Genomic DNA, 18,164 nt, shown 5'->3' on the forward strand with positions numbered 1-18,164 from the left:
CTGCCCAAATGTGGCTGGAGTTGCACTTTAAAGGGTTTTGGTAGTTACACATTTCGGGGGGAAAATGGGGAAATGTTAAAGAGATAAAGTAAGGTGGAAGCACTGTTTTTAGATTAGTTTTTGTTTATGTGAACACAGAAAGGCCTGGGTAATTAACGTGTCTTCAGTTAAAAGAGGAAGAAGATTTATGAAGATAAAGCAACATGGAGGCCATAGAAGATGCTACATTTACATAGATGGGTGTGAGTCATGCACCTTCAGTGCCCTGAACTTGGAAGCCCATACAGTGAGCGATGAAGTGAGCTGTTTCGAGGTTAATTTCTATTGCCGTTATCAACAGACTCAAAAGTGTTGGCTTAAATTAGGAAGCCATTTTGATCTTTGATACTGCAGGGATTTTTGCCATAAATATTTGAAGGAAACTTGCCAGCTTCTCAGGGTGGCCTGTCATTAAGGAAATTGGTGCTCTGGGGAGCTTCCCTCTTCCTCCTTCATAGTAGAAATCATTTCCTCTGCCCAGAAACTAAAAATTTGGGCTTAGAATCGTGCTATGGACTGAATAAGAGTTTGGAATCTCTCTGTGCCCTGTCCCCTCCTGCCTTGCCTCCTCGTTTGAGGTGTTTATGTCATTTTAAATGAACGTCTTCTGGATATTTCCAGCAGGAAACATGCTAGAGCATTAGTTATGATTTATCTTGTGTAGTTTCAGCACTTGATAAGAGCCGTTTATTCCCACGTTCTGCATTGTTGGTTCCCTGCGCGGGCACGTGGGATATGTTCTCTGTGCATCACTCTACACCTCAGATGTCTAGTTTATCTAAGAAACCTTTAATTTTTTGACTTGTAGTTAATTACATGCATATTTGTAACAGGGAAAGCCATGAAGTGATACCTATCGTGGAGCAAAATATTGTTTTTGAGATGCATCCTTTCTAGTTAAGTCCTTATTCTTGAAATAATAGAGGCTTTGTTCATTCATTGGTTTTGGTGAGTGAGGTCCATCCATTGCAGACTCATTCCTGATGTGCGTGAAATGATGTACACTGAAGCAGTGGGTGTGGTTGGCAGTTCCTGTCTGATTCCCCGGGCCCAGCCAGAGCTGTGTCACCAGATGCAGTAGGCATCCCTGATTTGATGCAACGGAGAAAGAGGGTTCGAAGGGAGCCAGTGAGAAAAGTAGACAGGATTAAAGGAAAAGAGAGCAATTTCTAGTTGGGTCAGAGTAAGGTTTTCTGGGTCTGGAGACAAGCCAACCGGAACGTCAGCTGCTGAAAAATGAAGCTGAGAGCTGATATTCACTCCCATCTCCATCCCAGCATGCTCTCAAAAGCACTTTTTGTTTTTCTAGATCAACATTTATTAAGAGGCTGAAGAGAACAAAGTAGGCTAAAATGACCCAGATTTGTTTTTATTGTGTTTCTACTTAGACAGCCGCTGCCTGTCCTTTTAATTGAGCTGTTCAAACCATAGCTGGGAAGCCACCCAGCTGTTGGCATGAGACCACACCCCCTGTTCCTTTTCAGGTCCCTGGGCTTAAACCTTGCTCCTGGGAGTAGGTCTCTGGTTGCAAAGCTCTGTCTTAAGGCACACTGGAGTTATGAATGCTTCCTTCAGAGGCCAACAGAACCTTTGCATTTTGCATCTTTAACAGCGGAGCAGAGCCCCCAGCCCAGGGCAGCATTGGATGGGGTCGTCTATTGACATGACTTGACAGAGCTCAGAAAGGCTTCTTGTCCCCCAGATCTCTCCCACCCATTTGTCACAGCATGAAGGAGTCATTTCTTTGTGTTAAGAAACACCTTTTAAACAAATGCTTATTGTTTGCACCATAAGAGAAATAGCTTATTTTTCCAATTTTTATGTGAATTGGCTACATTTGATCCATTCTTTCTCATAAAAGCTGGGCACGTCTGAGAGAAGGTAAAGGGGCTCACAAGTTGGGGACAAGGACAAAGGAGTCATATGGATGTCAGGCCTGGATGGGGGTGGAGGGATGTAGGGAAGGGCTCCTGGCTATCATTGTGTGGATTCTGAATGCTGATGATTCCCACATCTGTATCCATAGCCACAGCCTCTCTCCAGGGTCCCAAATCCATATTTACAGTTTCCCTTTGGCTGCATCTACCTAAAGGCCAATGGGCACTTTAAGTGTAGCATGTTCAAAACTGAATCCATCTTTTCTTCTTTTTTTTGCCCAAACTCATACCTTGTCTTCTGCTCCAATTCTTCCTGAACTTCTCCCCCATTTCCCCTACCCGGTCACTTGTCCTGGAAATTGTATGTCAGCCATACATTCCCCTGCTCCCTACCTGGCTGTCCCATCTTCTCTCCAGCTCTCAGCATCTTCACACAGACCATCACAGCAGCCTTTGCATTGGTTTTCCTGCTTCCGTCACTCTCTCCCACTTTGTTTCCTCCTTCACACCACTGTCAAAATTAACTTTGTAAGCACAGATTTGATCATTACTCTCCTCTAAAACCCTTCCTTTAACTCTGTCATTGCTATAGAATAGTCTAAACTCCGTTGTACAGCACACAGAGCCCGTCTCAGCCTGGCCCACCTCCCGGCTGCCCTGGAACACAGGCCTTAGTGACTTTGCTTGTGCTCTTTTCTCTGCATGAAATGACCTTTTTCTATCCATCCTGCTGTCACCATTCCATCAAATCTAGCATAACTATCCCCTCCTCCACGAAGCTCTGCAGCTCCCCCAGGTCGCCCCGCCACCCCGGAGCACTTGAGACGGTGCCACTCCAGTAGCGCTGATGTTCAGCATGGTTGGTGCCCACGCACAGGAGGTGCTCTGCTAACGCTTATTGAATGAGGGGGATACTGGTGGACAAGGAGCTCCAGGAGATGACAGAGGGAGGAGAGGAAACACTGAATACCGAATTAGAACAGCAAATGAGATCCATTATTTACAACCAGCAAAATGGAAAAGATGAAAAAGACTCATCATGCTGAGTGTCCAGGGTGAGGGAGGAAAATGGGCAGTTTCATTTGTTCTTGGAAGGATGGAATATTAGTAGAGCTTTGCTTGCTATAGGAAAATTTTGAAAGGATGCATCAATGCCATTAAAAAGATGAGAGGATTTGACCCAGCAATTCCACACTGCAGAATTCATCTTAAGAGAATGACCTGACAAGGATTCAGTGATGTTTATGTAAAGACCCTTGTTTCCATCAGCAATAATCTAGTGACAACTGAAGTCATCTAACTACAGGCAATTGATTAAATATTTAGATCACAGCACATTTTTATCCTGGGTTATTAGACAGCCATTAAAAATGATAATATGGCTCTATACATATGAATGTGGAAGGATAATATTTGTGATATATCGTAGAGCGAAAAAGTTGGTTATAAAAGTATATGCATCCTTTAATCTCCCTTCAAAATATTAGCATAAAAAATCATGAAGAATGTGTGCTATCATGTCAACCATTCTTATTCCCAGTTGGTGACATTCTTTACATTTTTCTGTATTTTCTGAATTTTTTGAAATGATCAGGAATGAGTTGTACACACACACACACACACACACACACACACACACACACACACAGAGGCTATTCCATTAGGGGAAAGAGCAGAGAAAGTAGAAAGCAGCAGGCCAGCCCACTTACCTTGACCACCAGTTCCCAGCTTCATTAATAGGCTCAGGGCAGCCTGGCTGGTAGACATTTAACGCAGCAGAGAGGCAAATGTGTCCCATACCTTTTCTGTTAATATGCAAGCTAGCCAAGAATCCATGTGAGGGTATCTGGAAGACACTGGGGGCGAAATTAGATAGTGACTACGAATAATTCATGGCCATAGACCTTTTCCAAATACTACTATAGGGGAAAATCGTTTTTTAAAGTTTCCCCATCAGGAATCCTGGTCTGGCTGAGCTAAAACCTAGCAGGGAATCAGGCAGTAGCTTCAGAAGCTGAGGACCTTGGTCCCCGTCCCCCTCTCCTTTCCCCATCAACTCATATGATAATTTATAGAGTGCCTGCTGACTTCCAGTTCAATTAGAAGTACTCCAGAGTGCGTGTTTGTTGAAAACACTACACAGGGGAAGCTGAAAGGGGTAGGCTGGGCATTGCTGTGGTGACAATGCTGAATGCAGGATCCAGGGAGGGTGGCAGCAACCTTTGCCTCTGGATCATTCCCCAAACCCACACGGTGGCTTGCTCAGACCCCCGGGCCAGGCAGGAAGTCAGGAGACACTGTTTGCTTGGTGCCGGAAGACAGGATTGCTCTGCCCTCCGAGCTGCTCTGTGCAGCTTGAAACGGCCTGCGCCCTGGGCCAGCTCATGGGGGCCACCTCATCCTTCACTGCTCCTTCCCTACATTGTGAGCACTCAGGCTCCTCCCTCTTGGACCCAGCTTCTGCCATCTCCAGCCCCTCAGCGCATCCATAGCTGTGTCAGTGGCCAGCAGGGCTGGGCAGTGATGGTGTGGGGAGAGCACCCAGACTGCTCTGCGCATGAGCTGTGCTGGCCCTGCCCGGTGCTGTGCCGAGTCCTCCCCCTCCTCCTGCCTCTGTAGTGCTCCTTCCGCGTGGCTGCCCAAACCCATCAATCTGGAGGCACCTGAGGCTGACACTGGCGGCACTTTAGCCAGATTCTGTCCCCAGAGCAAATTGTCTGGGAGCTCTGCCAGCTTCTGAAGAAAATCTGCCTTATGACCAGGGGAAGAAGCCTCTCTTATATTTTCTGCTAATCACGTTGTTCACATAAGAGAGCTCCGGGTGTTTCCTTCCTTTCCCACAAGTCCTCATCCTCAAGCCCCGGCTTGTGCAGGAGCCTTGAGGAGACAAGAGCAAAGAGATGAACAGGTGGTGAACGATCATCCAAAATACGAAGGAAAAAGCAAAATAAGTGTTTTTAGAAAAGGTTAGATTTCTCGAAAGGCTAAGGTATTTTACTCAACACATTCTCCCAGGGCAGAAGAAAAAAATGATCTAGGCTTGACTGGGAAGTTTATTGCAGCCCATTATAAGCCCTCTCTCCCCCTGCCACAAAACAAATAGGAGTAGTATGAGTTATGTCTTAAAAAGCAAACTGTAATTAAGGTCTCTTGTCTACAAGGTTGATTTCTCTGTGATGTTTCTAAGCTGGTTTGATTTTCTCTGCCTTGTCTTGCCCTTTCACTTTTGGCTTTTCTCTCTCTTCCCATCCTTTTCTTTCTACCTTTGGTCTTGCCTGCTTCCTTTCCTTCCCAGTGTTTCCTATTTCAAAAGTGAATAGAGGCCAACAGTGCAAGTATGACTATGAAAGGATGAGACTTTTATGTTTAAAAAAATATTTAAAAAGTCAAGCTTAGATGAGGGACGTCCTTCAGGTAACGAGTTCAGGAAGTTGTGTACTTAATGTCACTGTCTACATTGTTCGAGATGCTTATACAAGTCGTCATTTGGAATTGCCTTTGGGGATGTTTGCAAGGTGCACACACAAAAAAACAATCTCAATACTTTAATTTTGTCCCCTCTTGATTATGTTTCTTCTTCATCAGATTTGACTCTAAATAAATTCTAAGTTAAAAAAATGAAAAAATAAATTGTTATTCGTGGACAAGATTTGCTACCAATAACAATACACATACGTATGTATATTTTAAATAAGCCTTGAGGACATTCCCAACAGAGATGGTCCAAAATTATTTTGTGAAAATAGAGCAACCTTGGAGTCAGGCATAGCACCCAGAGAGGACATTTTGGAAGAGAGTGGTTCACTCTCTTCCAAATATCAGTTCAGAGAGGTTGAGTGTTGTTTGGTTTTCATCAGTCTTTTTGCTGTGTAGGGAGACTGTTGTGACCTGTGATGTGCGCTCGTATTTATTGCGTGCATCCTGTGATGTACCAGGCTGTGTGCTGAGCATATTCTGTGCAGCGCCCCATTTAATTCTCCCAGCAGCCCCATGAGAAAGCTGAGGCCTTCAGAGGCAGGGGACTGACCAGGGTCACACAGCTAGGGAGTGACAGACCCAGGACTTGGACTTGTTTTGCTGACTCCAGGGCCCAGTTTACCCACTCACCAACCTGAGACAGGTCACTTGTTTCCTTTATGCTCTTAACACTTCTGGTTGTTAGAGCCTTAAATACGACACCACATGAAAGCACATCATACATTGCTTGGTGTTACATGAGTGTCATGCCTTTCTTGTGTGGCTGTTTCTCCTTAACTCTCAGTATTTCCATTATTTATATATATATTTTTTCCAGGAACTTATTTCTCTTTTTCTCCTAGAATGTTATTAGTGATTTCTAAAAGAAATCCCAAGAATATTTTATTTCTACAGATTTTCTCCCTAGATGTTTGTAGATGTTTGTCACTTGCCTCATAAAAGAGATCTCTGTAGAAATATTTATCACTGACATACTCTAAGCAGCATACATTATTTTCTTTGTAAACCTTATAAGAAATCTCAGTACATAAACATATTATATCACGTGTTCACTAGCTCCATCAAATATGCCTGGTAATTGGTCTCTGCATTCAGAATTTGCAAATCTGCCTTTCCCTCAGGAAGTAAACCCCCATGGCTAACACCTGAAGGACCCACCTCGACTGCCTTCTTTAGTTTCCTCATTTTCCCATAGACCTTTATGGTGGCAACATTATCTCTGACCTTTCCGTATGTGTGCCCCTCTCTGTTTGGCTCGTCTTGAGGTTGTGTCTGGATCTTCTCTTTCTTTTGACCTCATGCCTGGCCCACAGCTCAGAGTGAACCTGGAGGGCTGCTTGGCAAAGACTGTTAACTTAGCTGCTTTATTCACCTGCAACTCTGTCTCAAGTCCCTCTAAGTAGCCCTGCTACTTTCTAACCTACCCCCAGTTGGCTACTTCTGGTTACACATATTAAATAAGAACAGAATAGAGGCTGAGATCCATTCTTAGAATCACCAACAATTTTTGGTCTGAACTACAGTTTCTTACTTATAACCTTGGTGGTGGTTTTAGCACCAGCTTTCCAAAAAAGAGGGATTGTGGCTGACTCAGATAAGATAATATCATACAAGCCAGTGGCCATGAACTAACATGAAGAGGAAGGAAATTCTGATAATATGAATAACAGCTTTGATCATAAAAATTCTTCAGTGTTAGATCGTGTATTTGGATAATCCGTTTCAAATTGTGAGGGGATGCTCTCTCACAGGGAAACATGAATCCCTTTCATAGGTTGTAGAACACTACACTTGACAAGCCATCAATGCTTATGATGGAGTAAAGTAAGAGATTAGGGAACCCTGTTAAATCACTATTTTACTGATAGAAAAACTGAAACAGAAAGTAGCTAAGTTTCTAGGATTAATACAGTAGCTTGTTTAATTAAATGATAAATTCAATATACATATTTTATTCTTCTCTTCTACTAATAGTACTTCACAGAGTATATATGCATAGGTATTGTGTGATCATCTCCACCATCTTAGTCCTCTTCAGTACGAGACTAGAAATGAAGGGCATTGAATTTGGGGTTTGACTCTATGATAATCTCAGCCATTGAAGTCTAGCCAGGCTGTCCTTCAAGTTTCTCATTTTTAAGGGGTTGACATGGAGCTGGCGGTGGTGGATGGATAATAATTATGCATATGAAGGTGTTGTGGCAATTTAATTAATATTTTTAAGCACTTGGAGATCCTCAGATGAAAGGTGCTAATCCAAAGAAAAATTATCTTATGATCCCGCCCATGTTCCTGCTCCAGATTTTTGGTCCAAAGTGAAAGGGGTTAACCTAGAATCTGGGAAGCTCTGCTACCAGAATTATGATGAAAAGCATAGACATGAAGCTTGTCAGCCCTTGTGCAGAGTGATGGTTTATTTTGGTTTGCTGCAATACTGCAGCAAATCACTGTGTCCTCAGGAGACAATGTCATATCATCCATCAAGCCTGCCACTGGGGAATTTTCTGCCTCAGCAACTCCTTGTCCTTAAAGCTGGCCCACGCAAGGAAATCACAACCTCCTTCTGATGGTGGGTCTCATGTTTCCTTTTTTTCTCGAGATGGATAAAAAGAACTATAGTCTTCAGGATACAGCACAAATTGGTGGGTTCTAGTAGCCATGAAGGAGAGCAACTGGGAGAAAGGAATGGCTTTAAGTCCCCTCTTTTGTCCCTCATTTCTGGAACCCAACTTAGCTCTGATCACGTGATTAGAATGGAAGAAAAGCAAGGCTTAGAGCTCAGGAATGGGGCAACGGTAGCTGGCCCTGAGGGAGTTCCTCTCCTGCTGCTTCAGCATCTCCTGGGATTGACCACATGGCCCTGGCCACTGAGCACCTGGAGGGCCTCCTCCTTCCCAGCACTGGGTGTTGGTGTGTGTAGGAAAAGCGGCTACTCAAAGTTAGATGGGGAGGTTTTCTACCTGCATGCTCTCAAAATGAGGAGTGTCCAATATCAATTCTGCCCAGACAGGCACAGTAAGGTTGGTGGTGTGGTGGAGGTAGGGAGTGGAGCTCTATGCTAGACTTTCCCAAAGTGTCCCTACAGGACCATCTACCTCAGAACCACCTGAAGAACACCCTCAATCTGGGGGCCTGGGACTCTGCACTTTCACAGGGTCCCCAGATGTCTTGTACCTGGCACATGGAAGGGGCTCCATATGGGGTATAAGGTCACTGTTGTCATCTCTGGGCTCTTGGATTGCCTCCCCCATGTGTCTTTCCCTGCTTATTGAACCCCGGATGCAGCCAATACTGGGTAACAGACTCCCGAACACAGTGTAGCTGGGCAGAGAGAAGGGAATAATTCTCAAAGCTTTCCCCTACCCCAGCACGTTCTTCAAAAGTAATCCCTCTCAACAATCTTTAAGATATTAATAAGAGCAGTTATTAAGACTATGATGACAAGAAGAGAGAGGGAGGAAGCAATAGAAGATGCAAGATAGCTAAAGAAGGTAGTTGTGGGTATTGCTTTTTTTTTTAACCTGTTTTCTCTCCCATCAACCAACAACAGAGTTTTCACACATACTCTGAGTTCCTGACCCTCTGATTCAACCATGGTGGTGTCTCCACCCTCATTCTAGAACCTTGTTATGACTTTTCCTAGAGCGTGCTATAAGATAGAACTAGACGCATACCACACACTTCCCTTCATCCAGCCCCTTCCTTCAATGGTCCAGTTCTGATAATGAAGCTCTGCCCCTTGTTCCCAAATTCCCAGGCACTTCACCCCACCCATGTTCCCCAAACCCAGATATTGGCTCTGCGTTCCCTGTATCTGAGTGCTGGTTCTGGAACATTCCTCAGCCCCCCTTCTATCACTCAGACCTGCCTATCTCTTACTAGTCCCTCTGCCTAGTGGTAGAGCCCCATCCTCCACCTTGTGATGCACCACTGCCTAACTGCCTGAACTTCAACATATATGCTGTCAAATTTCTCATGGCTGGGCTCCACCTACCTGTTGGGCCCCCAGTTTTAGAGCAATGGGTGCCCCCCAATTTTAGAACAATGGGTGCCCCCCTTTGTTGGAACCTTGTACAGAGCTACCCATTCTCCCTGGACAGTATCTTCGTCTGGCAGAACCTCCACTGTCACCTAAGCCTACCTCCCACCCCCTGTATTGCCCCTTGATCACAAATTTGCTCCTCTTCACTCATGGTCCTCAGTGTCCTGCTCTAGTCAGGGCACCAGCTGCTGGGAATAAGCAGCCAATGGTACAGAGAGATTGTCATCAGGAGACAGAGTAACTGAGCCACTGCTGTTTCCAAGGAGACCCATCCACTGGCTACGTGAATAGCTGTGTTGAGGAAAACCATCAGGGAGGCTGAATTTCTACCATTAAAAAGCATAAAATCTCTTTACCTAGAGCCTAGCCCGCAAAGTTTGAATCCGAAAAAAAAGAAAAAAAAAAAAATGCCGGTGCTAATACACATAGAATGTGAGAAGCTTTAGAAAAGCAGAGCTTTACGCTCTAGGAGTCTGAGATGCTGCAAAGTAGTTCCTGTAGTAATTCAGAGGGATTGCAGGCTGGAAGGGGGTGCTTTCTAACCCTCTGGCAGGTTGCTGTGCTGATCGCCACTCCCAAACATCAGGACAGGTTGGCTGTAGTGCTTCTTAACTTCATCTCCTAGCCCTGTGCAGGGCTGAACTGGGGACAGCAGAAAGTGCCTATACATGGTATATGGGAGAACATGGAATTTTTTCCTCCTGCCAAAGATCTGGCTAAACTCAGCTGTTATGTACCTCAAGGCACCCTCTTAAAAAGCAAAATATGTCCCATTTGAGTTGAATAATAGATCCTCCATGTGAGGGACTGGTTTTTAAGTTAGCTCTTTGCCATCCAGGCAATTAGACATAGGTCAGGTCCATCTGCACTGGGGACCAGGGGGAAGGAAGAGTGCAGGTGTGGACGGATAAATGTCCACTGAGGAATACTGCTCCAGAGTAGAAGACATCAGCGACAGGGAGGGGAGCTGGGGCAGTCAGAAGCCAACACACAAACAAAATGGCACCTCCAGATGCCTTCGGAAAGGAGCAGAGGGAGGGTGTGTGTGTGTGTGTCTTGTTGAGAGTGGGGTAGATGAAGTGAAACACGAACTTTCATTTGTCTATATTTACAACCCTTTAGAGCTTTAGAGCCAGATCATCTCGGGTGTGTAAACAAATTAGAAAGTGCTTGTCCTTCTCCAAATACAGGCAAAATAGACTGATTTTTAGTCTCAGATACTTATGAAAAGCTGTGGGCTTAGAACTTGGTATGTTTATTTTTATGATGGCACTTGGAATAAAATATTCCAAATTTAACATGTAAAAGGGAACAAACAAAGTAACCCATTATGCAAATGGTATTATGGGATGGAGAGTCCCTGGGCAAAGGAAGATGAATGTATTCATAATTGTGTTTTAATCTTCTCCACTGGAAACAATTCCTTGTCTATTCTAACCTGATTCTGCCAATCTTTGAGTCAAGAGATGGTGACTTTAATCTAGAACTTGGTCAAGATGACTATCAATTGCTTAACTATAAGGGATCTTGTAATTTTACCTCCAAATTGTAATGTCATTTATAATTCCCTTTGTCATTACAGAAAGATATTGTTTTAAAAGACTGAATGATGAGCTTTGTTGCATACTTTTAATTATTATTTTTGTTATGAAAAATTTGAAACTGGGAAATAACAGGAACAATTAAGGAAACAATCTGCAATTGATATACTCCTCCCTCTAAATTATATTTTCCAATGGTTTATTTATAAAAGTTGACCAATCTGGTTTGAGTGTTTCCATACATACAAGGCCATATTTCTCCCCTGAGGAGTTTTCTGGCAGTCAGACTAAGAGCAGTAATGAGTTTTCCAATCCAGACCAGCTGGAATCAAGGCTCCAAGTACTTTATTCTGTGCAAAGAATGCACCACTTGTCACATAGATATAAAAATTCTTAATGAAGCATTAATAAATAGAGCTGTTTATCCTTCATAAGCTATTATAGAGGCCAGTAAGAATGTAGAAGTATAGCTGTTTGACAAAGAGGGATGTTTGATTATAGGGATGAATTGAATTTTTCTCAGTCATAGCTCTCAACTGTTGGTGGGAATAACAGAATCTCAAATGTTGTTCAATTACTCAGCCCTGATCCTGAACAAAGTTGAGTTTTCCTTCCTTAGGACCCAATTGCAAAGCATACAATTGCCCCATTGTCATTGAGGCAGAGGCAGGCACACTTCATCTTCTGCAAAACAATGGCCTGAAATGTAATCCTGCTACAAGATTAACGTCAAGCTACAGTTATTTCAGTGGTGGCCATGTTTGCAAGTGAAGACCGTTCTCCAAATGTGAGCAGTTCTCCAGTAAGTCCTGATGTGGTAGCTCACACATAGTACTGCCTCACTTTGTTCCTTGGAGGGTTGAACAGGGGTGATTAGTAGCTCTACAGTCCTTCCTCCCAAGCTCCTGTCTACAGCTATCAAGCCAAAGCAATGAAATTCCTGAATAGATGTGTCTAAGCTAAGAAATTCCTCCTGGACAAGTATAACATAAAAACAATTAAGGAAATTTCATCTGGGTAAGAGAAAACAATCATCTCAGCATGTTCCAGTTAACTCCTTATGAAATAAGGTTTACATAGAAAAAGGAATTTGAGGGTTCACAGAGTTATGGCTTCCGTGGGGCTCATCCCCATGGAATTAGGTGAAGTGTTCAGTTAAAGCTTTGTTTGACAATTGAGTTTTCTTTAATACCATGTAGAGTGTACCATAAAGATACACTGTAGTAAGGATAATTTATCTCATTTATGGTACAGCAAAGGAACATTATTTTAAAATCAAGGGGAAGAGAGACTACCATACATGGCACCCCGTCAGGGTGGGGCATGTCCTCCAAGGGCAGCAAAAAAGAGTACTAGAGTTCAGCTACTCCATTTTGCTGCTGAGTAGCTGTGAAATCTTGGGCAAAGCACTTACCTTCTCTGAACCTCATTTGTAGCAGAATATAGTCAGGATAAGTGTACTAATACTACTTGTGGCTATCTCCCAGGGGTGTTGGAAGGATCCAGTGGGAAAATGTATTCGAAACTTTTTTATGAAGTGTACTAAATACTATTTGTTACAGTGGTAGTAAATCTTTTTATTATTGATCTTACTTCTGATATAATCTAAGAAGAGAATAATTTCCTTGTGACCCTTCTCATGTCTGAGGTCTGGTGCATTATCTCCTGCTTTGGGAAATCTTAGCCATTAGGAATCAAAATGATACAAGCCTTATTCCGAGTATTAATTGGCTTCCTGCCTGGGATGTTGCTGGGAGGTCTGGATTATCGTATTGCTACCATAGTATCGTTTTCCCTTGAGTGGCTATGGCTATTTGGTTATAGCTCTCCCATCAAAAAAACCACTCCCATCATAGAAAATAGAACACTCAAGCAAGGCAACTCTCTTTGACACTTTGTTCATGCACGCATGCATACAGTCATTCACACATTAACTACATTTGGTGAGTACCTATGTGCCAACACCAAGCTCAGGAGAGTGAAAAAGATTTCTGTTCTCAAGATGCTCACTGTTTCATTAACAATAAATTAAAATATTTGATACGTGGTACCCTAGACATTTCTTGCTTTTCTAATACCAATGCTGGGGATATGGTACATTTTAACAAATATTTGCTGAAAGAAATGAATAAAACATAGGCTACCAGTTTTCTTAGATGAAAGGACAAACTCACTGAGTTCCAATTTTGAGAGCCAACAGGAGTCTTGAGTTTTCTGAGTCAATATATCAGAGATTTCTCTTCCTGAAATCTAGAACAAAACCCAACTTTTAGGTTACTTTTCCAGTGCAAAAGGAGGTCATTGTGACCCTCTCACTGCAATGAAATGGTGTTTGTACTCACTGCCAACTCATCCTGTGTTGTGAAGAAGATTTTCCTTGGAGATGTATCAGAGAGAGAAAAAAGGAATGAAGGGGTCATTGAGACAGGAACTTCTGGTAGCACAAAATCTAGGGAGATATACTGCTGGTGAGTCTGGGCTTGATAAACCCTGGGGTTCTTGGCCACAGATACATTATCAATAACTGTGAAATAGGCAACATGATTTGCCTTGGCACAGTATTTTAAGAGATATCCCTGCACTCATTAGCAAAGCTTATTTATAAACAGATGTGCCTACTCTGTCCTAAGGAATGGTATTGTCAAACACTTCTGCTCTTTCAAAGACAGCATTAAGAAAATAAAAAGGCCAACCACAGGATGGGAAAAAATATTCACAATACGTGTATCTGTCAAAGAATTTTTCTCCAGATAAAGAACTTCTATAACTAAATAACAAAAGGACAAACAACCTAATTTAAAAATGGGCAAGAGATTTGAGCAAACATTTCACCGAAGAGATATGTGAATGGCCAAAAACCACATGAAAAAATGTTCAACCTTATTAGTCATCAGAGAAATACAAATTATATGCCACAATGAAATACCACTATACACCCACTGGAATGGCTAAAATTAGAAAAGATGTGGAACAACTAGTGCTCTTATACATGACTAATGGGAAGGTAAATTAGTGCAACCACTTTGGAAAAGTTAGGCCATTTCTAATAAAGTTAATCACATAGTACTCTATAACCCACCAATTCCACTGTTAGGTATTATGCTCGATATAATTTAAAATATATGTCTACACAAATATTTGTATGTGGGTGTTCACAGCAGCCTTTTCCTTAATAGGCAAGAACTAGAAACAAGCCAAATACCCATCAAGAGGTAAATGAGTATACAAAGTGTGATACAGCCATACAATGGACTTAAACTCAGCATTTAAAAGGAGTGAACTATTCACCTATGCAACAACATGGATAAATCGCAAAAATATTATGCTGATCAAAAAAAGATAGATGCAAAAGAATATGGATTTCATGATGCCAAAAAAGACATATATAATCTACAGTAATGGAAAGCAGCTCAATGGTCATCTGGGGTTGGGGGTGAGGAGGATGGTATTGCAGAGGGATTTGAGGAACTTTTTGAGGTGATGGAAATGTTCTGTATCTTGACTGTGGAGGTGGTTACACAAATTTACATTTGGTGAAACTGTACACTAATGTAGGTGCATTTTGTTATATGTAAGTTAGGGTTCCATAAGGTTGTATTTTAAAACTGACATAATGGAAGGACATACATAAATGTACTAAAGTAGAACTAACATTCAAAGTATTTGTATTACATATAATTTGTAGTAAAGTAAGTATTTTTTTAACATCTTTATTGGAATATAATTGCTTTACAATGTTGTGTTAGTTTCTACTCTATAACAAAGTGAATCAGCTATATGTATACATATATCCCCATATCTCCTCTCTCTTGAGCCTCCCTCCCACCCTCCCTATCCCATCCCTCTAGGTGGTCACAAAGCACCAAGCTGATCTCCCTGTGTTATGCAGCTGCTTCCCACTAGCTATCTATTTTACATTTGGTAGTATATATAAGTCCATGCCACTCTCTCACTTTGTCCCAGCTTCCCCTCCCCCCGCCCCCCGTGTCCTCAAGTCCATTCTCTATGACTGTGTCTTTATTCCTGTCCTGTCCCTAGGTTCATCAGAACCTTTTTTTTTTTTAGATTGCATATATATGCGTTAGCATATGGTATTTTTTTTCTCTTTCTGACTTACTTCACTCTGTATGACAGACTCTAGGTCCATCCACCTCACTACAAATAACTCAATTCCATTTCTTTTTATGGCTGAGTAATATTCCATTGTATATATGTGCCACATCTTCTTTATCCATTCATTCGATGATGGACACTTAGGTTGCTTCCATGTCCTGGCTATTGTAAATAGTGCTGCAGTGAACATTGTGGTACATGACACTTTTTGAATTATGGTTTTCTCAGGGTATATGCCCAGTAGTGGGATTGCTGGGTCATATGGTAGTTCTATTTTTAGTTTTTTAAGAAACCTCCATACTGTTCTCCATAGTGGCTGTATCAACTTACATTCCCACCAACAGTGCAAGAGGGTTCCCTTTTCTCCACGTCCTCTCCAGCATCTATTGTTTGTAGATTTTTTGATGATGGCCATTCTGACTGGTGTGAGGTGATACCTCATTGTAGTTTTGATTTGCATTTCTCTAATGATTAGTGATGTTGAGCATCCATTCATCTGTTTGTTGGCAATCTGTATATCTTCTTTGGAGAAATGTCTCTTTAGGTCTTCTGCCCATTTTTGGATTGGGTTGTTTGTTATTTTGATATTGAGCTGCATGAGCTGCTTGTAAATTTTGGAGATTAATCCTTTTCATTGTCATTTTTCTCTAGGTATTTTTTGATATCCTCCTTGATTTCTTCAGTGATCTTTTGGTTATTTAGTAGCATATTGTTTAGCCTCCATGTGTTTATATTTTTTACAGTTTTTTTTCCCTCTAGTCTCATAGCATTGTGGTCAGAAAAGATACTTGATACGATTTCAATTTTCTTAAATTTACCAAGGCTTGATTTGTGACCGAAGATATGATCTATCCCAAAACAAATGGTAAAAGCAAAACTATATAGAGAAAATCACACAAAGAAACATACACACAGACACTTACAAAAAGAGAAGAAAAAAAAAAAGGAAGAGAGCAACGAAACCAATAAAGAAACCCACAACTGAAAACAATCACTAAAAACTAAACTAAGATAACCATAAAACCAAAAACAAATCAACCGCGGAAACAAACCCGAAGTCCACAGTTGCCCCTGAAGTCCACTGCCTCAATTTTGGGAACGTTCGTTGTCTATTGAGATATTCCACAGATTCAGGGTTCACCAAGCTGATTGCGGGGATTTAATCCGCTGCTCCTGAGGCTGCACAGAGAGATTTCCCTTTCTCTTCTTTGTTCGCACAGCTCCTGGGGTTCACCTTTGGTTTTGGCCCCACCTCTGCATGTAGACCACCCTCAGGTGTCTGTTCCCCGCCCAGACAGGAGGGGGTTAAAGCAGCAGCTGATTAGGGCTTACTTGCTCACTCAGGCTGGGGAGAGGGAGGGATACGGCAGTCACAGTTGGGATGTGTGGGGCGAGCCTGCAGTGGCAGAGGCCAGTGTGAAGTTGCAACAGCCTGAGGCATGCTGTGTATTCTCCTGGGGAAGTTGGCCCTGAATCACAGGACCCTGGCAGTGGCGGGCTGCACAGGCTCCTGGGAGGGTGTGGGGAGTGACCTGTGTTTGCACACAGGACCCTTGGTGACAGTGGCAGCAGCGGTAGCGGTCCATGCCCACCTCTGGGGTCCAAGATGATAGCCATGGCTCACGCCCCATCTCTGGAGCTTGTATAGGCGGTGCTCTGAATCCCCTCTCCTTGTGCACCCTGAAACAATGGTCTCTTGCCTCTTTGGCAGGTTCAGACTTTTTTCCCGGACTCCCTCCCGGCTGGCTGTGGTGCACTAGCCCCCTTCAGGCTGTGTTCATGCAGCCAACCCCAGTTCTCTCCCTGGGATCCGACCTCCAAAGCCTGAGCTGCAGCTCCCAGCCCCCACCTGCCCCAGCGAGTGAGCAGACAAGCCTCTCGGGCTGGTGAGTGCTGGTTAGCCCCGATCCTCTGTGCGGGAATCTCTCTGCTTTGCCCTCTGCACCCCTGTTGCTGTGCTCTTCTCTGTGGCTCCGAAGCTCCCCGCCGTCCCTGCCAGTGAGGGGGCTTCCTAGTGTGTGGAAACTTTTCCTCCTTCACAGCTCCCTCCCAGAGGGGCTGGTCCCATCCCTATTCCTTTGTCTGGTTTTTTTTTTCATTTTTCTTTTGCCCTACCCAGGTTTGTGGGGATTTTCTTGCCTTGTTTTCTTGTTCTGAGGTCTTCTGCCAGTGTTCAGTAGAGGTTCTGTAGGAGTTGTTCCACATGTAGATGTATTTTTGATGTATAGTGGGGAGGAAGGTGATCTTCACGTCTTACTCCTCCACCATCTTGAAGGTCCAGTAGTAAATATTTTTGGTATGGTAGAATGTAAAGAGCTAAAATAAGATTGGAGTACATAACTTGAAAGAAATATTACCACCATATTCTTCCAACAATCATACTGTGATACGTCTCAGAGAATATGAAACACAAGATACTTGAATCTTCAGGAAACATTTACATATTTATGTCTTTTATCTTCCAGTAGAGAATGTATAGCCTTAAAAGCAGGGACTGGCATCATTTTTATTTAAATTCATGGCAGAGAAGCATTGATTTGTTGATAGAGGTGGGCAGGTTAAGAAACTTAAGTGCAAAAACCCTAGCTAAGAAGTTGGTCTTAACCTCAACCAAAAGAAGAAGAAGAAGAAGAAATAAAAGAGACTTGCAGGGGCCAAGTGTTTTGAAATAATAAATTTCCACTAAAGAGATGCTGTGATATGACAGATTAGTCTCCCAGGGTCGCCAATTTCAGTGAATTGCTCTGTGTACTTTGTAGACACAGATTTCAGTCTTGGCCCCATCTATTCCTTTTCCCTGGAGTACATCTTGGGTCCAAGTCTCACACCTATTCTATAGAAGACACTGAGATTCTGCTCAGACACGAGCCAGTACAAGATAGAGACCCACGGCCTACCCACCTTTCTCACTGGAATCTTGGCATTGGAAGTGGCATGTGGGGAGCTTAATACATATTCTGAAATGATCAGGTCTTATTTCATCTCTAAAATTCTGTTTCCCTACTTTTCTTTAACTCGCCAAGACAAATTTGTAAAGAGCGGAAGTGATGCTTGTGTACCATAAATGATTATCTC

The 18,164-nt window shown here is 42.7% G+C and overlaps 1 protein-coding gene across 2 annotated transcripts in view; it reads left to right on the forward strand.

Annotated features, from left to right (window-relative positions):
- Positions 1–18,164, forward strand: part of FRMD6 (FERM domain containing 6) — a 266,485-nt gene that overhangs the window by 22,269 nt on the left and 226,052 nt on the right. The gene's annotated exons all lie outside the window — the stretch shown is intronic.

This window comes from Balaenoptera musculus, chromosome 2 (genome assembly GCF_009873245.2).
Source record: "Balaenoptera musculus isolate JJ_BM4_2016_0621 chromosome 2, mBalMus1.pri.v3, whole genome shotgun sequence".
Taxonomy (NCBI): Eukaryota; Metazoa; Chordata; class Mammalia; order Artiodactyla; family Balaenopteridae; genus Balaenoptera; species Balaenoptera musculus.